At 39.6% G+C, this 23,442-nt stretch overlaps 1 long non-coding RNA gene across 2 annotated transcripts in view; it reads left to right on the top strand.

Moving 5' to 3' along the window:
• Window positions 1-23,442, top strand: part of LOC147162758 (uncharacterized) — a 121,580-nt gene that overhangs the window by 28,039 nt on the left and 70,099 nt on the right. Inside the window, exon 3 of one of the 2 annotated variants that reach the window (XR_015097119.1) lies at window positions 371-561. The exons of the other annotated variant lie outside the window; for it this stretch is intronic. This is a non-coding gene — a long non-coding RNA (uncharacterized LOC147162758). The remainder of the gene's footprint in view (window positions 1-370; window positions 562-23,442) is intronic. 2 annotated transcript variants of the gene reach the window in all.

The following is a 23,442-nucleotide window of genomic DNA, read 5'->3' as shown; positions in this document are numbered from 1 at the left end:
AATCACTTTTGCGCAATTCATTAGATGGCCCGTAGAGAGCGTGCAGATGTGTGATGGATGCTTGTCTGCAAATGGACTGGTGCCTAATAGAAAAATGCACACACTTTAATTAAAGAGGGCCGGACAAGTGCATCCGCACTGGAATTGTTGGTTGTCTCTCTACATCTGCACAGACAGGCTCGTACATCACAAAGCTCGCAAAACATGCCGTATGGAGCGTTTGAATTTAAATATGCGCCGCACCATAATTAACAATTCAGAACGGGGAACATACTATCAACAAATGCGAATCGAAGATTCTGAATGTGTACATGCGCTGAACAGTACGTCATCGCTTTAACATCTGACAGTCCACCTTCGTGTTCCCCAGCAGGTCACTCAGACGACACAAAAGCCTCTACTTTTGTCTGAGGACGGGAAATTAATGAAGCGCTCTTCAGCTAAATACATCTTTATTCTGCGATTAACGACGCTGCTCTGACGTGAGAGCAGGCCCAGGCCCCTTCAAGTGAAGTCCGAAGCCTTAACAGCCACTCAGCCATCAATCAGGTCTTGTGTCCAGTAAGTGCCGCCAACATTTATGAAATATTCATCAGCTACTTGCTTTTGCTTTCCACTCAGCCCTAATCATTATGTGCGGGCAGCATTGTGTCACCTCTTCTCTTTAAAAAAATAAAATAAAATAAAATAAATCACTGTAGTGAGGGGAAGCAAATTTGGGAATTCCTGCTATTATGCCAACCAGACACTTTGGTATTATCGTGTCAGTCTGGTTTCTCCCACCCACTTGGGATGTTTCATTAGGTTTACCGAGGTGACTGCATGTGTAGAGTTGCGGGTTCTGACTAAGGATGGCCAAATAAAATTAATTTTTAGAAAAATTATGTTCAATCCAACATTCATGAATGGTCAATAATATTAAGTAAAATTATTTTGTGGCAGAAGATGACACCAATAAATTCAGCCAATTTTTTTCCCAGCACCCACATATTTTATATTTGACGATTTAAAAAAAACAAAACGAATTTGCTCCCAAAATCGTATAAACACGTTCTATTTTAAATATTGCTCCGACAAAGAGCGTATTTATTTAAAGCAATGGTAGTTATTACGAAAAATGGCCAGCAGGTGTCAGCAGAGTATAAGAGAGCTATCTTGCAACAGGCTCTTTTTCCCTGTGTTTTCAACAGGTTTGTTAATAATGATGAAACTTAGCTATATTCTAATGCTAATTGCTGCAAAACGGAAACAGATACAAATATGGTAGGTTCCATGTTTTTATAGCAATAGAACACAATATTCTGTGGGCCTTTCAAAATCTGTCAAAATTCAGTAAAACAGCTGGGAGCGAAGGGGTTTGCTTCAGTGAAAATAGCTGGGAGTAAATGAGTTAATGAAAATATATATTTAAACATAATGTATCCTCTGTTATTTCTCCTATTCACTGTTTTTATGCACAGGTCATTTTTGGTGCTAAGGAATTAATTTGAAGGGGATTAAGGTTCTCATAAAGACAAACTTAGTCTTTTTCAAACCTTTTTAGGGGAATTTCATTCATACACAAACAACATCACCCAAAATGTTCTTAAATCGGAACATGCCTAGTATGTCACTAACTTTATACCAATAGGAAAGTCAGTAGAAAGGTCAAAATAACCGTAAATATTTGTACGGTATAATCTTGATGGAACCAATGGACCCAGAAAAAAGTGTCCAGCTCACTCAAAACGCCCTTTTGTACAGTACTATTCAAATTTCAAAGTCTGTTGGTTCCAGAATTGGCTGCAATTAAATTCCAAATTAAATTATCTCTTGTTATAGATAAACAAACTAAAACTAAAAAGCGCAACAATGTGGCGGCCATCTTGGCAGGGGCGACTTTCCCCATCAAAAGCAATGCATGTACATATGTGGCGACCATGTTAGCAGGCATGACTTGTAACTACCGACTACCGGTACACTGGGCATTTTTAGTCAATGAAAAAAAAGCCAATTTTGTACAGCATTGGATATTTTTAAGGTCACGAAAAAAAGAACTTCGACAAAACGGACAATTGGTTCTAACGGACGGTCCCTAACTTCAATTAGCCTATTAAATTGAGGTTCAACTATACAAAAACACTCGTAGGGCATAATCCTAATCTGTGAGTTTTTCAGCAAATAACGGAGGATTTAACGGTTGTCCCCTAAAATCTGCGAATCTGCAAATCTGCAAATGCCAAATGGACCATGACAAAACTGCCAATGTAATTCAGTCACTTTTGCATTACATTCCCACCTTTATGGTTAATAAAGGTTTTAAGATGGCGACAGTCCCACTGTATGCTACACAAACATCATGTAATGCCCGCTGTTCTATTTCTCCGCATGACTGCTATTAATGTCATTATGGAACAATGAACATGATGTACTCGTCACTCTCGTCAAGCAATCACCAAAGGTTGGGACATTCATCATCACCGTCGGCTGACTACGCAGTCAAACACGCGACATCCCGGTTCACAAAAGCAACGGAAGATTCCACCTTTTTTCCCCTCCCCTCCTCCCCTATTTGCAATTCTTATTGCAGCGAGGAAGTTAATCTATCCGCGGTGATAACTCATTGGATGATACAGCTTAAGAGAACACGTCCTCAGTCGGCCGTCTTGCATTTTAAACAGGAGCCTCGGTACAAATTTCCCAAACACAACTGAGCTAACACTGATTTACTGCTCCAGTTTATATAAGTCATATTAGGAATTCATGGACCTGGCGAAAAGGGATTAGAGCATTTATTTCAGGCAGGGAAGATGATCCTGTCATTAATGGTCGATACTTTCATCATCATTTAAAAACCGCAGGAATTTGCCCGCTGACGAATCATGGGCGGATGCGGCTATCTGGCTGGCGCAGCCGGCTCGGCGTTATCTCGCTGCCGACCCGCTCGACTCGCGCGAACGCGGGGACCGGCGCCCATCAAACTCTCTGGATTAGGCTGTCAATCAGCGCCGCGTTACAATTTCTCCCAAATGTCACCGAGATCAGAGTCATTTCTTGGCTAATTGCGTCTCGTCTCCGCTTTTAATGTCGCCGCCGTTGAATGGTTTTTGTGACAAGATGGCGTCCGGGGAAAAAAAGATGGGCCTGCTTTTTGTTTAGCGACGGAAATGAGCGAGTAAATGACTGCTCAAAGTTCAGAGGGCGTATCGCTGAAATGGCAGCAAACAAAAGGGGAGGAAACAGCAAAACGATCCCAATCTTGCTGCGCTGCGACATCAATTACACCAAATTCTCATTAAAAAGGGGTCGGCGTGCATGTCGCCTACGCCGTTTTTATTCCCAAGATTGTTTCCGAGCCGAGCAATTTGGAGGATTTTCTCCCCCTGGTGACACCTTAGCGTTCCTTTTACACGCCGTCGCTTTAGTGTAACGTGACAAATGCAGTGTCAGGCACTCTGTCCTCAGCAGTAGCCACAATGCACCCATTAATTTTCTCCGCTCTCAAACGTGCTTAAGGGAAGTATTATTAGCCACGTTGAATAAGCCCGGGAAACGCTAATTCCGCTGCATGTCAAAGGCGGGGATTACATTTACATGACATGCAGAGCTATCTTGAAAGGGACGACATACAAATAATGACTAAAAGCCAAATTCCAAACATAGGCAAAGGGTCCCATTCGACACATGGCTAAGTCACAGCCCTGAAATGCAGCTGGCCAATCATAGCGCAGCACAGAACACAGGTCAGACACTCACAATATATTTTTGCTGTTTCAAATAAGAATTATGGTTCAAATAAAGTGACATGCATTATTCAGAGAGATTAAAGTAGGCCTACTCAAATTAGCCCAGATCATTGAACTACTCTGGATGAAGTTCCACACACGATTTGTCTTCTCCACAATGTACACTACCTGAATTATCTGTAAAGTAATGGTGTGTTGTTGATAGCTACACTATTCTACACTAGATTCTGATGGTACGATAACTGTGAGCAAAAAATACTGCGGTTTCATGGTACCATGCTAATGCAATTACAGCTCTTTTTGAGTTGACCGAGCTCAATAGGTACATTAGCAAGTTTATTGAAGTTAAAGTTTTCTCAGAAAATGACTTCTCTGCTTTGTCACGGCAAAGTGATGTGAGCCATGCTAGCTAGCTGCTTCTGTGACGAGTGTGTGTGTGGTATTTATTTCACCAATTGTATACATGCTAACTCCTTGTAGTCTTCATTTTAAGACATATCCTTCCTTTACCAAGTTGTAGTAGAGGTTAGCTCAGTAAATAGATAAAGCTACAGTAATTTCTGGACTACAAGGCGCACCTTACTATAAGCCGCGCTAGCTAAATTTGGGGAATACTCGAGTTTGTTACACATATAAGCCGCACCCGAATGTAAGCCGCAGGTGTTTTTAATGTTACCGCACCGGGTTCCTGCTACTTTCTTTTCCATAATGAGGGCGCAAATTGTCTTGCTCTTGTTCTGTCTCTTCTTCTGTATTTGGGCTCACTTGGTTTGTTTAGTTTGCCTGACGCTCTTGCGCTTTTTTTTTATAGTGCGCCCCCTAGTGATCTGAAGGATAAGCCGCACCTTTGTATTAGCCGCAGTCCAGAAACTACTGTAATCAAAAACTGTACTGTCATATTTAAAAAAAACCCGGCATACTGATGTTTATTTGTTAATACATGAAGATATTTGGTTGTTGTTTGCGTAGTAGAAAAACAAAAAAACAGGCACAAGGTAAACAATATGTGCTATGCTGTTCTTAACTTGTTAATGGTAACGTTTATGCTACAGTGTTGAGCATAGTTTTTACATAAGTCTGTGTTTTTACACAGGATGCCCTTCCTGATACATCCCACAATATTTTACAACAAAGGCAGTGGCTTGGAATTAGGGTCATACCATAGGCTAATTTAGTTGCTTTGTTTAATAATGCATATTGTCGCTGCTAAGTGAAAAACACTTAAGTCAATTTTTGTCTTTTTTTTTATTTTAAATTTTTATGTTTTTGGGATTAAACTGATTGCAGACATCTAAAAAAATTTAAATTGTAAAAAAAATTACAAAAAAAGTGTTTTCACGACGATATGTACATAAGATAATAATGAGTAGTTATATCTATATATGAATAAAAATATGGCGGTGGCGCAATTATTCAATGTAATAATCTATAGGATAATCAATTTGAAAAGGATTTGATTGTGACAGCCGTAATCAACAGGCACACCTTTGTCCCGTCCAAAGTAAGCAATGCACTTCTATTATACGCACAATAATGCTACTGTAATGTGAATACAACACCAATGTGCACGTTTTAGTGTTTAAATATATTTCATCTGTCATAAATGCCCAAAACTTTCTTTATGCATGCAGAAAGTTTCACGAGAGACACTTAAAATTACGCACTAGCATCATTTTCTTTGCAAGGACGCATAAAAGAGCAGCCATTAAAACATCTTTTTTTCCCCCCTCCCATCGGCGAATCCAAACTCTGAATATAGAAGAGAAAAGAAATAATGGGGGGCACAATAACAAACACTTAGCTGCCTTCCATTAGTGCACTTAACCTCCTCTTCATGGTGAGCAATCCCACTTTACATTTCCTTTTGGCTAAATGTGTGTCTCTAATTCACAAATGAAGGGGACGCTTGGAGTGGCCCTCCGTCTCCAATGTTGCAATTAACTTTGCCTCCGCGCTTCTCCCAGCTTAAGGTGTTTGAAAGTCATTAGCTTCCACACAACGGCGTCTTCCGGCCAAATGTAAGCAGGCGCACAGTCTGTGTCGTTTATAATAAGAGTTGGAGGATAAAAGCACACTGATGTTATGTTATTCAAAGCTGAGTTAATGGGAGAATCTGACTGTTATCATTTGTTTTAGTTCTAAAACATGCACCACAGCGTCAGTCTTTATGACATGGTAGATGACTTTACGATTGGAAATGTTGAACAAAAATCACTAAACGTTGATTTTCTTAAAATTGCATGGAAAATTCCAGTGTAAATAATAGTTAGGGAAAGTTGGGCACAAATTTACCATGATGAGAATAAGTGGAATTAAGTGAAATACTGTATAAGGCAAATTGTTCGGATTGTATACAAATATTTACACACAGATAATATCATGATAATTGTAAGTAGTCTTTCACTTGTATAGCACTTTTCCAACTATCAAAGCGCTTCACACTGATTGCACTCATGCACCGACTGATGGCGCAGCATCAGGAGCAACCGGGGGTTCAGTATCTTGCTCGAGGACACTTCAACATGGTCAAAATCTCTGGGTTGGGAGACGACCATTTTACCACTGAGCCACGCCGCCCCCAATAGACATTTAATTATGAACAAAACAATATGAGCTTGATAAGGATGTTGACGTTTTAATACTTACATTAAAATAAAAACTGGTTTTGACAAAGAATATTTAATTTATTTAAATAGTTAAAAAAACATTTAATGTATAACAGTATTTAACATTATAATTGATTTAAAAAAATAAAAATTTACCTTATAAATTTAAAATAAAAATTTAATGCATATATATATATATATATATATATAACCACAATAACTAGAAAAACTGGAAAAATATCTATAGCACAATTTCATGCTGTTGAATTATTTTTGTTTAATTGTGTCATTGAAGGCGACTTGACTGCTTGCTGTCATTTATTTTGTGTTGATAATTTTTTTGTGTTGATCAGGGGCAGATATAATACATTTTACTTCTTTCTGTTCCCTTTAATTTCCTTTTTTTTTAAAGAATGAAATAAACATTTTGAATTTAATGTAATTGAATACATTTAAAAAACCTTCGGTTAAATTTTTTTTTATTAGTTGATGGTTGCAATCCTGCTTATACGGTACATGCTCATGATGGTGCTGTGGTGACTTTTGCATAGTAGCGTGTTTAAAATATACTCTATATTCTGTATTGTGTCAAAAGTGAGCACCTTAAAAAGGCAAAAAAAAAAGTAACTGAAAAAAAAAAAACAGTAGGCCTACAACATAATGTGTTGTTTGTATTGGTGCTGACATGGTAGCGGTGCTAAATAATCAGCATATGTCAGGGATAAACTTGAATTAGGCGCGTAATGATGTCACCGCCACCCCACGCGCGTCTTGTGCTCCCGTGCACTCGGCTGCCTGCGTGTCATTGCAACAGCAGCCGGCTGCATCCATAAGCAAAAAGGCTGCATAATTGGTGACACGTGTGACACCGTACGCTCTCTGTTGGCACTTTTTTTTCCCCCCCGTCTGCTTGTTGCCCAAACTCCCTAATTATCGGGCTTTTCAGCAGGGAGGCGACGGCGAGGAGGAAGGCGTCAGATTCTGTCAACCGTCGCCTTGTTTCAGCCCGGAATCCCTGGAGTGAGTTTGGGGAGAGACCCACAAAGAGTGGCCATATCAACAATTCCTAATCAAAAGCTCCAAATTGTCAGCTGTCACACACTTTTTGTGATCCTTGATACCCGGCGCCTCAGCTGACCCTGACCGCCAAATGATAGCGAACAAATACACAAAAACCTACCTGAATAATACAGCATACACTCGTTCACGTTTCAGCTTAGCCGTGCAGGTTTTCCCCCCCCCAAATACACGTTTCTGTTTCTTAATATAGAGCTGACTATCTGAAGTGGAACAACCACAACGGGATAAACTATTTCCTTACTTTACTTTCTCACTTTGTGTGTGTGTGTGTTTTTAATTGCACATCCCCAGCACATCTGGTAATTTGGTGACCAGAAGTAGACTATGAACTCGCTAAAAGGAGGTCTAAATTGTGGTGCAGGTGGTGTAATGCGAATTTCATGGCATTGATCAACAGATAGATCCTCATCTTATTTTATTATCAAAAGGCTAACTTTTGACAATGTAACAATTTTTTTTTCTAAATTGCCACATGGTCTTAATGTGAAAGAAAAAAAAAGAAAACCAAGCTTTTCGCAGTTCTCCCTTCAATGCAGAATCCTCTGTTATGAATGCAAACACTTCCACGCTCCAACTTCTCAGTATAATGACTTCCAATGCGACACGGCTTTAGCAATGCCATTTCATTTTGCCCGCCAACTCCCAACCTCCCCCCTTCTTTCAGATGATCCCAAACTTGTGCTTCAGTTCAGGGGAGGATGGAAAGGCCGCGGTGGCTTTGATCGGCCGACTGTTACTAAGAAGCTTTCGGGGGGCTTTGAAGGGACCTAAAATGTTTTTTAAAAATGGACAGATCAAGAGCGAGCAGAAATTTGACGGTTCAGAGGCAGGTTAAAAACAGTGGGCGCATTCCCATCATATGCATCCAGTTCGTGCACATCGGGCGATGCGAGATGACATCAATGAAATCGAAGAGCCGATTAGCGACAAAGTTAAACCTTCACATGAGTGGGGGGTAAAAACAACTCAAAACTACTTTGCTCCCTCATGGCGTGAAGGCCTATTTGTAAATTTTGGTCTGAAACACAAACACAGCATAGAGATTAGGGCCTGACTGATCATGTATTTTTTTAGGCCAATGTTGATTCCGATATTAATTATGATAACCGATTAATAAAAAAATATAATAAAACATTAATTAATGAAGTTAATTAACTCATTTGCTCCCCAAAACATATACATATGTTCTATTTTAAATGAAATGAAAAAAGTGTTTAAAAAAAAAGAGTTTTCTTATGCTAGAGCATACAGAAGGCTTTGATGCAGCCTCTGAACTGCATAGAACGGGTGAAGCAATGGTAGTAATTACAAAAACGGCCAGCAGGTGGCAGCAGAGTATACGAGATTAACCATGGCCATGTTGCAAAGAAGCTCATTTACCCACAGTTCTAAACGGATTTGTGAATAATGATGAAACAAATTCTAATGCTATTTGCTGAAAAACGGAAACAGATAGAAATGTACTTTTTTTTCTGATGAAAGAAGAGACTCTAATCTTTCTTTTGGTAGGTTCCATGTTTTTATAGAAATACAACACAATATTCTGCGAGCCTTGCAAAATCCAGTAAAACAGCCGGGAGCGAAGGGGGTTGCTTCAGTTAAAATGGCTGGCAGTGAATGAGTTAAATGAGTTTTGAGAAATGATTTAAAATATATATATATATAAAATTAACAAAATAACATATTTTTTGGTCCTTTAATGGTAATAAAGATTGGAATTACAGGCAAAACATTTGACTTATCTTTGTTTTTTGTTGTTGTTTTTTTTGTATTTGTTTAATTTTACAACAAAGAGAGAAAAATTGCATAAATTGGTCCTTTTTTAAAATGCCATTATCTTGTGTCTTATGTTGTAATGCGTTAATGTGGAATAAAAATCAGGAAAAAAATGGGCATCTTCCCTAAGCCAGCACCGCCTTGTGGTCAAGACTGCTGCACATTTCCGGTGCTTGACTTATACATTAAAGTAAAATTATTTTCAAAATAAAAGAACACACATTAAATCATCTTTCATCATGCTGGACCTCTTAGAATCGGCCACTTTTGTTCCTCACGTTCATTTGTCTCCAATGCATGCATGATTAATTTACTCTTTAAATGGTGGGTGGGGAAAAAAAAATTAACACCAAGAACAGAATGTTATTAGCGTTGTTCAAAAATACTATCATCACTTAATTGCCATTTCATTTGTAATAAATTGCCGGAAAACATTTCCCTTTCGGTTAATAAGGAAACACGACCTGGTTAATGAAACAGGCTGGGCCCGCTAATGATAACTGTTATTTATTCGAATGCTATGCCAGGTTTATCTGTGTGCCTCCGCCGCCGTGAACCCCGTTCGCTTTGCCAATTAAGCGTGTTGATACTGCAGGATGCTCACCTGCAATTATGACGTTTTAATGAGCCGCTGCGGATGGAACAAGGGCACGGTGAGGTCAGCCAGAGGCGGCAAAGCATTGGGGTTTTAATAGACACTTAAATGCTGTTAATTTAGCTCCCGCTAATGGGCGGGAGGCAAGCGTGCAGAACGTCATCTACGTCTGCTTTGAGGTGGGCTCCGAAGGCAAGAACTTCATTATATTCCATGTAAATGAATACCTTTAAAAAATAATTTTGCTACTTGCTGTCGATGGATGATGACATCACCTGTGCTGAGGAAGTAGGTTACGACCAATCAAGCCTCAAGCTCAGTTTCATTAAGTCAAGTTTATTTGTATAACTCGAAATCACAAAAGAGTTTCAAAGGGCTTCACAAACCCACAATTGTCAAACATTAGCGGAAGGGAAGGATTAAGGGAAGTCAACCTTAAACATTTCTTGACAATAATGTTTTATATGTGACCTCACTAGTCTAAACATGGCATTGTGATTAATATTACATTTGTGGAATATGAGTTATGAAGCCAAACCCATCTCAGGGGGCGGCCATTTTGCCACTTGCTGTCAACTGAAGATGACATCACAGTTGCCAATAACCAATCACAGCTCACTTGTTTTCTGAAGCTGAGCTGTGATTGGTTGTTACATGAGCCCTGAGCAACATTGATGTCATCTTCAGTCGACAACAAGTGGCAAAACGTAAAATTTACCAGAATACCATATTTAAACTAGTGGGGCTGAATAGAACATATTATTGTCAAAAAAATATTTTTTAGGGTTGACTTCCCCTTTAAGGTGGCAAGATGGAGGACTTTTCTAACTTGGACAAACGTGCAAGCATAGTTAAATTAGCAGCAATTTCTGGCAAGTACTGGCAGTGCTGCACATGCCAACAGTTGTTTTTATTCTTCATATGTCTTGGCTACGAGAAGACAGCAAGCCTTTTCTTCTAGAGGAAAAAAACTGTCCAAGTCTGGCTTCAAATGTCAACATTAAAGCAGCTGCTGGCTTGTATTGACTTTTTCCGATGTTCATGAGCATTTAATGACGCTGTACGGTCTCCGCTGCATTTGTTCGGAACTGTTGGCCGTTGATGTGTATTATCTGCATTCAATGATATGAGCTCCATGTCTTGACTGCGTTCATGCTATTGTTGTAAAATGCAGAGAGAGGAGCCCATTTTCGCGCCTTGCAAGTCTGCAGGTTTGAAATGACACACCATATGCAGAGGGCAATATTATTCTCTACAACCTACGCTGACTGACACTGTCACAAAATATCAGTGTCTTGCAGTTTTACTAAGGCATCATTTCAGGTGCTTAAGCGCGGAGGGTTAAGTCCCGGCCAAGAGTGGAGGATTTTTTAATGGGAAGACGACGGTCCCCGCTTTTAATGTCCCGCAAGAATGTGTTATGGCGCTGTAGCTCCCTTTCAGCTGCGGCCCTCCTGAATTCAAGCCGATTATGGATAACAACCACATTACAGAGCGATACATCAAAGTCCTAGCTTACTGCTCAGCGGGGAGCCACTCTGGCACATTTCAAAAATCGACCCGTTCAAAAGCCCTCACTGGTTATGCGTTCAGTGTGTCACACAGGAAAGTTTTCTCCCGTTGCCGACCTCATTGCTGCCGCCATGTAGTTCAGATGCAAAAATTAAATCAAATGAGGCGGGGAGGAGAACAAAGTGGCATAAACAAAGACTTGCAAATGGGAGTATGGAAACAAAGAGGTTGAATCGAAAATGAAAATGGATTCAGCCACGGTTTAATGTGAGGATAAGTGCAAAATTACAATTAGCTACACTGAAAAAGAAAAACACTTTTATGGTATTAGTTGCTGCTGATTGCAGTCATGTGTGGAAAACAGCCAGTACTTGCCAGATATTCCTGTAATTCCTTTAATCGGACTAATTTCGCCCTGTTTGGACGTTGTTCTTCATAAGAAGAGGTTTCTGTCCTGTTTGATGATCCTGTGTAATGTTCTGCTTTCCTGACGTATTTGCATGCCTTCGCACCTGTTAATAAAAGTGCTTGTTTTCCCCAAAGAACCTCCATGCGATGCTGTTCAGGCGCACTTTCCACCCACGGCTACCATAATGGCTGTTATCACACCACCTCGGCAAAGAAATCACGCTTCTAATAGCATGTGTGCTGTCACACCGCTGTGTGTTTATATACTGTAGTTGTGCGCTTACAAAGTCAAGGCAACTCCATGCATTGGAATTGAAATCAATCCATCCATCCATTCATACAACATCCATCCATTCATACAACATCTATCATCTATCCATTTATCCATCCATTCATTCAACATCATCTATCAATTTATTCATTCAACATCTATCCATCCATTCATACAACATCCATCCATCCATCCATCCATTCATACTCCATCCATCCATCCATTCATCCAACATCCAACCATTCATAGAACATCCATCCATTCATCCAACATCTATCATCTATCCATCCATTTATCCAACATCCATCCATCCATCTATCATCCATTCATTCAACATCCATCTATCAATCCATTCATTCAACATCATCCATCCATCCATCCATCCATTCATTCAACATCCATCCATCCTTACATCTATCCATCCATTCATTCAACATCCTTACATCCATCCTTACATTCATCCAACATCCATCTAGCCATCCATCCATCCATCTGCCCATCCATCCATTCATCCAATATCCATCCATCTATCTAGCCATCCATTCATTCAACATTCATCCATCCACCCGAGCTCGGACTTGCACCCAAAATATGACCAACGTGCAAATAACTGAATTAACTTGAAACAAGCCCCTATACCAGTGAGGGGCGAACGTTTGCGAAGGTAGTTGAATGTTCATTTCTCGTCGGGGTTCGTTCAAGATCGCAAACATTTGCCAGATGTTCACCAACAGTTTTAAGGGTTTTAATGTTTTTTTTTTTTAAACTGTTGGCGTCCAAACTCATTCAGTGCGAAAAACGTTTTAAAATGTGTTTTAGAGTCCAGTCCCAGGTACTTATTTATAAATATATTTTTAAGTATTATCGTAAAGGAGGGTCTGAAAATAGCTGGCATTCAAAACTGTTGGCGAACATCTGGCGAACGTCTTCGTGGCCTTGAATGAACCCTTACGAAAAATCAATATCCGCGCTTTGTTGCGCCAACACTTTTTCAATATAGTGTGAATGACCCACTGTGCTTGTTCAGAGCACTCAAAACTGAAAAAGATGGAAACAGCCAGACACACAGTGGGGACATGGATGAGATGGTGGGCGTGGTTGACAGGGAGGCTGTGTGTTTGTAAAGCGGTGTCATCAAAACACACACAAAGATGAAAATAACATTTCAAGTCGGCTGACTCTCTGACATTAGCACAGCGCTAATCGTTGGGTTGCGGCGTCCTTCGTCAGTGAGCTTCTCGGGAGTTGAATGGAGGCAAGCTCGTTGGGGCCCATCATTACAACGGGGAATGGCTGTCCACTTCCCGCTGGGAAGAGGTGCCCTTTGCTTTCACTTAAGCGCTAGTTGCTCACAAAATAACAGCATAGCAAGTGATTCCACCCCCCCCCCCCCCCCCGCCACCCCCCACCCATCCACCTCCCTCTTGAAGCGCCTCTGGATAAAGGATACGCCTCCATTTCAACTTAAAAGTGGGTGTGCGATGCTCCGCTAACAAGGGAAGTCATAATTGCGCCATGGAAAAGGGTGTCATCATCTGAATGCACAATTACATCCGTGAAGTATTCAATTTGATATTTTTCCCCTCACAAAAACAAGCTGGCCAAGCAAAGTCAAATGGAACCACTAAGTTGACCATCCCTAAAATTAGGGCTGTGCAATGAATTGAAATTCAATTACAATTTCAATTGTTACACTCCACAATTACACAGTAAATTCTGTAGAGCAAATTTGACTATTTTCAGAGTGGGACCAAATAGACTCAGTTTTAGAGTATTCTAATATTGACGATGGAATAGAGTAAAATTAAGAATTGAAATAAATAAATAAATAAAAGTCACTCAAGGGTTGAGGAATGAACTCACGACCTTCTCCTGAGCTATGCCATACCTACTATTGGCTTATATCCAAGAACTTGGAGTTACGAGGATTCCAGCTAACACGAGCGACATACTGGCTCAGGGAGTAGATAGGCTGTATCCCAAACTGAAGGTCGTGAGTTCGTTCCTCAACCCTTGAGTGACTTTTTCTTCTTCTTCCCAATTCTTTATTTTACTCTCTTCCAAGTGGAAATATTACTCTAAAACTGATTCTATTTGGTCTCACTCTAAATAGTCAAATTAAATGTAATTAATTAATTAATTTACATTTATACATTTGCACCTTTTTATTTTATTTTAAAATAACTAATTTAATAAATTTTGTGTGGTCCAAAAGTAACTTGAATAATTATAGTGTTTCAAAGAATTGTATTTGTCTTAATATTTTAACATTTTCTTAATGATCATCCTAATCGTGATTTCAATTATTACCAAAATAATCATGATGAATATTTGCTTCATAATTGAGCAGCCCTACCTAAAATCGTACAATCCGACGAAAGATTTCAAAGAAAATTATGCCTTTAACATGAACTGTCTGGATGTTCAAAATTGGCATAAGTTAAAACTGAGTTTTCCTATACAATGGTTAGCTAATAATGAATTCTCCATTATTTCCTATGAGAAAATGTTGGCAAGCGGATTTCTCCTACAAGCCAACCAAAGCACTTCTCTATGGCTGCCTGTGACCGAGCGTGAGGCCTCGCTGTGCATCATCAATCTGTATTGCGAATAGCTCCCGAGGTGTTTTTCTTTTTCTTCTCTCCCCATCAAGGTCTTATTCACTCGAGAGCTTCAGCAGATTAGCGCTCCACTGGGGTGCAATGGCTTCTCGGCGCGCCGCTTCACGTCCAATTTGAAGTGTCTAAGAGCGTTCTTGTCGTTAGCGTTTACTCCAGACTGTTTTTCACACTGAGCGAGCGTGACGTTAAAGACAAATAAAACCACATCAGCCCGCGTTGATCTTCTCCAACGCGGGGGCCCCGGCATTCGATCTTGGCGGACAGCTGTTTTCAGGGGGTTATGGATAGGCCCGCTTGCTAACGCTATTATTTACAAATGGCCCAAATGTCAACGCTCCTTTTGTACCTCTCGGCTTTTTTCTCTTTGAATGGTTTGCTGGCGTGAAAAGACTGCACTTTAACAGAGAGGTGAGCCGCCGACAGAAAAATATTTCTAGCGCGCCGCCATCGGATCAATAGAGATGTGTTTACTCGTCCCGGCGGCGCAATGTTCACTCCATAATGATGATTATTAAACAGCCTGTTGACTGAGAGCCTTTGTCCACCGGCTTGTCAGTCCTCTCGCCCGGCGGAGGGTCACACACTCCCGCTGTCAGGTTAGCGCGCACACCTCCGGCAAACGGCATCTGTCAAAAGAGCAGGCTGAGCCGTGCTGGTCGCCGGATCCCCTTTTAACCTCTTTGCTGGACAAAAGCAAGTCGACGGGTCAACGAGATTCCTCGTAATTAAACTGAAAGGGGTCATTTTCACGGCAAAACTCAGAAGCCCGATAGGTTGAAGGGGCTAAGTTGGGGCCATTTGAGATTTGGCCTCTGAAGGCTCGTGTCTCTGAATGTTGACATATTTGATATTCATGGCAGAGATTCTGTTTGCTAAATTAAAGCTATAAAACGCTATAATTTCGAAACGGTTTTGAGCCAAGCGACCTCAGATTTTTTTAATTAAATAAAGTCAATCAGTGAATTTGTATTCGGGCGGGCGGTGAACGGTTTTGCCTACAAATGGGGAGGGGCATATAACAAACAAAATAAACCATACACTCCTCTTAACCTTGGCTATGAGATAACATATCACATCATTCTGAAGTGATATGTTGTTGTGTATGTATGTATGTGCATGCCAGTATGACAGTTATGAAGTCACATTTCCGTCTATTTGTGTCTTTTCCAGAATAAAAGGTGTAATAGTATAATAAAAAAGTTGTACTTTTGAAAGGCTCGTTAAAACGTTCTATAACTTACGATAACTTTATTCTGATGTTAAGCTATGAATTTCACAATACATTATTGATGTTTTGGAAAATACAACTGTAATCATGTAAGATTAAAATTTGTTATGTTCTTTTAAAGATGACAACTTTTTTCTCTATAAATACCAATGTGTTCTTATGACAATGCAACTTAAATTTAATAAAATTAAAATAAAAGATACAATTAAATTAATTGTGTCAAGAAGCCTAAAAAAATATGCCAAAACATGTTTATCTTCCATTCTCCTTAATTATTATACTGAATAGGGATTTTATTCAGAGAACTCTCTCAAAATCTATATTTAGTGATTAGCCAGTAGGGAATGAGTCAATAGTTCCCAATACAGCCGAGGTCTTTTGTGTGAGATATTTGAAGGTCTTTCATGATTTAATGCCATTTGAAATCAGCTTTTGGGGTTGAGAGACGTGGTCTCCCCCAAAACTTTATACGAAATACAACAAAATGATCTTGAAAACTATAACTCTAGCTAGCTGCACAAGTGATACAGCCCAAAAAAACAAAAACAAAAATTGGTCGACTTTTGTGATGGTCAGTTTATTGTTCAATAAATTGATAAATCCAGTAATTAATTTTGTTGATTGTTAAGTCATTCATTGATTGCTGATTAATCATGTCTGGATGCAATTCAGGTTGAATCGATATCAACTAGTTTGCTATTGAAACATAGAAATGTAGTCATGTAGTAACCATTTTGTTTTTGGAATGTAATCCTCAATAAAAGAGTTTAATGTAACCTCATAGAGGAATTTTGGTTGAATGAAAGTGAGATGCTAGCTGTGGATTTTTGACTGAAATTGTCCAAGTGAGTGCAGGTGGGGGGGGGGTCATTTAGAAGTTGTGTGCGTCTCAAATCCCTACAAACTACTGGTGTGTATTTTTCCATTCTTTCAGGTGAATGAACAGCGGCCTTTAGGTTTAATGGATTTCTAGGCGCTGAGTGACAGCGTTTGAATGGCTTGCAGCAAATGGGGAGGTAAAAGGGGCATTAGGACTCGCCAAAGAGATGGGGGTTGGCCAAAGACTGACACCGTCTTCTGCATGTGACAGACGCAATACACGTGCCAACATTTTCAATGCGGGCTGCAGTCGTTTCATTATTTCCATGGTGTGTGTGCTTTTGTGTTTTTCAGTGTGTATTTGCAAAGAAAAGCAAAAAAAAAACCTTTTAGCTCTTTGTTTCAAGTCTGGCATGACTGCAGTCTTCCCTCCTGGAGGTGACAAAAAGGCCAATGTGTCCAAAGACGCAAGAGATTTCATGTATGCTCAGGATGCCAGCAATCCGGTCATATTTTCTGATCTCTTTGTTCTGGTCAGAACCCGAACTGCCTCGTACAACAATTTGTAGCCAGGGAGAGCCCACACCGCGACCTCGCTTGCTCAGCTATGAGCTGCTAAGCATGGCCAGTGCAGAGGCAGTAGGGCCAAACCAGCCAGTCTTGGACAAGAAAAAGAAAGATGCCTTGTTGTTCTGTTATTAGCCATTAGCCGGCTACCGCGGTTAGCTTTATGCTCAGTGGCTGTTGTTTTGTTATTAGCTATGAGCCACGGGCTTCCGATTAGCTTCATGCTCAGTTATTGTGTACCTTGTGTATTGCTGCTTCAAGTTGTGCCTCAGAGCGTGTGTTTGGTAACGTTGGGCTAATTTGCAACCCAAGAAGGGCAAGACTCACAGAGGAGCACGTTGACATGTCATGACAAAAAAAATCTTCCAATAGCAAAGAAAATTCAGACCAGTGAGACGACAAACTTGGACAGTAGAATAAAATGCACTTTTATAGATTTTTGCACTTTTCAATTTTAGCATAAAAAAAGAAGGTGTAGCTGAGTGCAACTGCAGAATTTGGTGTTTATTTTTACTGATTATTTATTTTTTGTGTAGTTTACTACCTCAAAACAGAGTTCTGATTACTTGTAACCACCTCATTTTTTTTCTTTTCTCAGACAACCAAAAATGCTGTAATTGTGGCATTTTTTGACGTATTCTTTCATTTGTGTTATTTATAATTTATTTGTATGTGATTGTCTTGTTATTTATTCATTTAAAAAAAAATTCAGATTATTAATAATTTTATTTAATTGATTATTTGCGGTTATGTTCATAAAAGATTTTTTGTTTGAAATTTTTGTATCATGACAACCCAAATATTCTGATCATGCTCCACTTTGGAGGTTCCAATATCGTAGTTCCAGTAGCAGTGCACTCATGGATGCACTCATTGTTTGTTGGGTAAACTGTCACTGCGCTGTTTACCTTTAATAAAACGTCCAATGCTATTTACTTTATATGGTGATGATGATGTCTCCTTGTGAAGAAAGAAAAAAAAAAAGGCGACAACAATAAGAGTTAAAAGCCTTATACTTGAAATAAACCATTTTAGGAACAAGCCTGCTCTTGGATGGAGCTGTAAGCTATGTCTTGATCTAAAATAAACATGTCACACCGCATGCGCCAGTGTTTAGCACCGCCAGACGTCTGGATAACCCCCCCCCCCCCCTCCCCCCCACAACGTAAACAGAAAGCATGCGACGATAAGCAAAAGACATCCATTGTTATTAATTTGTTATTTTCTCTTGTGTTTGGTTGCTGGCGGGATTATCACGCTGAACACACAGTCCAAATTCCATGGCAAACATTTGCAGTTAATCTGCTCGCCAGGCCTCACCCAAACCCTGCAAAGTGCCTCCTTTACATAAAGCTGATCAAATTAAGATGCTCACGCTGACCAAACTCTGTTGTCACAAGGTGAATTGTACCGAGCGATGAATGCGACGCCGTTACAGTAACTAACCGTCATCAGTGTACGGGTTTATTTAATCCCCCCCCCGCATGTCTCGACATTCTCAGTCGAGGCTCTGAACCGTAATGGCCGTGCACAACAGCAAATACATCCAGCGTGCTTATATGCGAGCGTAATCCTTTAATTGCTCCGCTGTGAAACCGTCGATACCATATTAAGCTATTCAATGCGACCAGTTAATGGAAAGGCAGAGGGGTATCATGTTTTGCATAAAACCTTTAAAGCAAATGCTTTGCAAATGCGCTCTGCCCTTTTTTCCTCCATTTTGATCACTGTGACATATTCGCATCCCTGGTAATCCCCTACCTTTTTTCCGGGCTCATGTGCATTCACTCGGAAGGGCGAGTGCGTGTTACTTGAAGGGAAATACTCTTTTTTTTTTGGGGGGGGGAAAATGACAATTTTGTCTTGGTTTTTAGGCCAAAACAAGAATAAATGTCTAACACGGTGTAAGACCTCGGTCAAGGCAGAAAAAAAGAAAATAAATCTTGGCACAAAATGTGTAGTTAATGTTATACGCTCTATGTACAGCGGTTCTCAAACACTTTACACCAAGGACCAACGTTAAAATACAGTCGCTTAGTTTTTATGTTTTTGTGACAGCTACGGCTGTTTGAAAGCTCAATATAAATAAAGATAAATTGACTTGACATCAACTTAAATGAATATAATTGAACTGTACTTAGGCAGGGATTCTTTCACATACCACTAGAGGGAGCCCATTTAGTTATATGCACGCCACAATTTGATGATCACTTTATCAGGCATTCTATCATAAAAAAAAAATAATAATTACTATCCAACATCATTAAATCATCATCAACATCATTTTAACGCTGTGAACAGACATGAGGGAGTTAGTGAGTTAGTATGGAGGTAAATTTGGTGCAAAACTAACTTGTGCAAAAAATGTGTACCTGTAGAAAAAAGTCTAAATTTGTATCTGTAAAAGTCGTGATTTGTATCTGTAAAAAAAATGTGTGCCTGTAAAAAAAAAATTTGTGTCTGTAAAAGAAATTTGTACCTGTAAAAAAAAATGTGTATGTGTAAAACAAATTTGTATCTGTAAAAACAAATTTGTACCTGTAAAAGTCATGATTTGTATCTGTACAAAAAAAAATTTGTACCTGTACAAAAAGTATAAATTTGTATCTGTAAAAGTTGCGATTTGTACCTGTAGAAATGACAACTTGTAGTCAAAGAAGTCGCCACTAGGAGTCACAAGTGGTTTTTCTGCTGCTGTTCAGTGACGTGAGTTTTGCTCCATTTGTCGCGCTACGAATGGAGCAAAACTAATTTGTACTTGTAGAGCGCCTGATTTGTACTTGTAAAGAAGGGGGTGGGCTCTGGTGTAATGAAGGGTTGTTTTGACCAATCAAGTGAGAAGGATTTGAGCGGATTGGAGCGCAACCTCATTGGTTTAGCGAACGACGGTGGCGGGACTCGCGGAAGGATACAAGCAGGACACATCGTCGCCAACCAACATACATATTAAGAATACTTCAGTCGACTGAAGTATTCTTCCTCAACATACATATTAAGAATACTGACGTATTCTTCCTCAACATACATATTAAGAAGTATTCTTAATATGTATGTTGGTTGGCGACGATGTGTCCTGCTTGTATCCTTCCGCGAGTCCCGCCACCGTCGTTCGCTAAACCAATGAGGTTGCGCTCCAATCCGCTCAAATCCTTCTCACTTGATTGGTCAAAACAACCCTTCATTACACCAGAGCCCGCCCCCTTCTTTACAAGTACAAATCAGGCGCTCTACAAGTACAAATTAGTTTTGCTCCATTCGTAGCGCGACAAATGGAGCAAAACTCACGTCACTGAACAGCAGCAGAAAAACCACTTGTGACTCCTAGTGGCGACTTCTTTGACTACAAGTTGTCATTTCTACAGGTACAAATCGCAACTTTTACAGATACAAATTTATACTTTTTGTACAGGTACAAATTTTTTTTTGTACAGATACAAATCATGACTTTTACAGGTACAAATTTGTTTTTACAGATACAAATTTGTTTTACACATACACATTTTTTTTTTACAGGTACAAATTTCTTTTACAGACACAAATTTTTTTTTTACAGGCACACATTTTTTTTACAGATACAAATCACGACTTTTACAGATACAAATTTAGACTTTTTTCTACAGGTACACATTTTTTGCACAAGTTAGTTTTGCACCAAATTTACCTCCATAAGTTAGTAGCATTAGGAGTTAGTGAGCTAGAAGTTAGGGCATGCTAGTTAAAAGGGAAGTCAACCCCAAATTTTTTTTGACAATAATATGTTCTATGCAGCCCCACTAGTCTAAATATGGTATTTTGATGAATATTGCGTGAGTGGAATGTGAGTTAAGCAGCAAAACCAGACGTTTTTATCCATCATAGAGAGCGGCCATTTTGCCATTTGCTGTCGACTGAAGATGACATCAATGTTGCTCAGGTCTCAGGTAACAACCAATCACAGCGCAGCTTTAGAAAACAGGTGAGCTGTGATTGGTCGTTGCCTGAGCCCCTGAGCAAGTGTGATGTCATCTTCAGTCGACAGCAAGTGGCAAAATGGCCGCGCCCTGAGATGGTTAAAAACAGCCGGATTTTGCTTTATAACGCATATTGCACAAATGTAATATTAATCAGAATGTCATGTTTCGACTAGTGAGGTCACATATAAAACATTATTGTCAAGAAATGTTTAAGGTTGACTTCCCTTAATCCTTCCCTTCCGCTAATGTTTGACAATTGTGGGTTTGTGAAGCCCTTTGAAACTCTTTTGTGATTTCGAGTTATACAAATAAACTTGACTTAATGAAAATGACTTTTTACATGAGTATGAAAACCGTTTCCTCCTTTTGAAATCACACTACAACTATTTCCAGATATATATTTTTTAATGACTGAAATTAATATGTAGTTCCTCCTCTAGTCTTTCAGTCCAGTTTCTTTTTTTCTTCTTTTTTCTTTTTTTTTTACTTCCCGGAAATCTTTATTGACATCCACCTGACAGGCTACATCAGGCCCCTTGCGATAGCCTGCCCAAGGGACATTGGCAATTTACTGTAGGGAGCCCAGTTGGCAGATGCTGTTTTATTGTTGAGTATGACAGACAAAAACAAAGAATCGACTGTATGGCGGCGGTGGGTGGGGGAGTGTCTATAAAAACATCTGACCTGCATCTGCATAGCTGTCATAATGAGAGATTTGACGACATCCAAAGAGGATGTGATGGAAAGCGCCAAACCACGGCTGGTGTTTGAAGATTCGTGGTGTTCTCCCGGGGGAAGGCTGTCGTAGCGGCAGACTTTCCTTTTTATTTTGCTAGCATCATTCACAGGCTACTAAATTGACCGGAATGTTTTTGGAATCAGTTAGTCCATGTATGCCCATGTGGCGCATAATGAGCTCCAATTAAAAAGAGAGCCTGCCTTTTATGAAGTATCAGGAAACGCAGCGTATTAGTCATAATGGTGGCATCGAGTACTGTAATTGTTCAGGAATGTGTGGGCATAATAACAAAATTCATATTAGGGGAATTTGGAGGTCGGTAGCAATGGCACTGTCGCAGTTAAAAAAAACAACAACAATTGCATGTTTGTGATTGATGCAGCTCAACATTTTAAATTAGCGTGACGGAAGATATTTTATTCTTGCATTTGTCATCTTTAGTCATTCTCCTGTATGTTAAAAAAAAAAGGCACCACAATAGCCTGAGAGAACACATTTGACTGTTGCCAGATAAACTCACCATTGTCAAGGCCAACATGCGGCTGCATTGATCGCCATGCGAATCGACCTTAGCAACGATCCGGTCCAAGCATTCTGGAGGGCTTGGGGCTCTGCGGGGTCACGTCTATGGGCAAAAAGGTCCAAAGCAAAGGTCAAAAGGGCTCAACTTGGGTTTTTCTACTCTTAACAAAAGGTTAAAACTGCGGCTTAGGGATCTGATTGTTAACTGAAAAGCTCTCCCTTTAGTTTGTTTTTAGCTGTCTTGTCATCTGGGATCAACATTTTGTCAACCGTGTCCTTTTTGGGCAAAAGTTGTGTTTGCATTTATTTTTTTGAATTTGACCAGACATAATAAACGATTCATATCTTTAACAATGAATTGACACAATGTGGATTGCACAACATCAGCTAAGGCATCCACGCTGTTTATTTTTATGAAATAACAATGAATCAAAATGTACAATTCTGGTCGTCTTTATGGATTTAGCTAAGGCCTATGTCTGCACAATAACCCTGGCAGCAAAATCATGTTGAAAATATATCCAGTTATCGATTGTTATGAATTTGGTGCATTATTGAGGAGAATTGGAGTGCACTACTTGGATGTGACCAGCAGAGGCGCTGTTGATTCAGTCTAAACTAGCTTCTTGTGTGAAGAAAAAAACGGCACAAAAAACCCAAGGACAAAGAAGTTGTTTTGGATTGAATTGAACATGGCTCTGTATCCGTCCATTGGCATGAAACCGTTATTTGGTTTACTATAACGCTAACTATTCACTTAAAATACTGGATTTCCCCCAAAATTTGTCATCATTTGAAATATGAATATTTGAGTAACGTCTTGTCCCAAATTGAAATAGACTTTGTGTTGAAAATATATTTATTAGGGATGTCAAAATTAGTGTGTTAATTTTGAGTTAATTTAAAGTTCCTTTAATGCCACTAATTTTTCTAACGTGCGATTAATGACCGCCCCTTACTTGGAAAGCCTGTACTGGGGCAACGCAGCAACACGGCCATGTCAAAATTTGGCAGTAATGA

This window comes from Leptonotus elevatus, chromosome 14 (assembly GCF_054856555.1).
Source record: "Leptonotus elevatus isolate MCC_2025b chromosome 14, RoL_Lele_1.0, whole genome shotgun sequence".
In the NCBI taxonomy this organism is placed as follows: Eukaryota; Metazoa; Chordata; class Actinopteri; order Syngnathiformes; family Syngnathidae; genus Leptonotus; species Leptonotus elevatus.
Note: the sequence above shows the minus strand (reverse complement) of the source record. Positions and strands in the feature narration are given on the sequence as shown.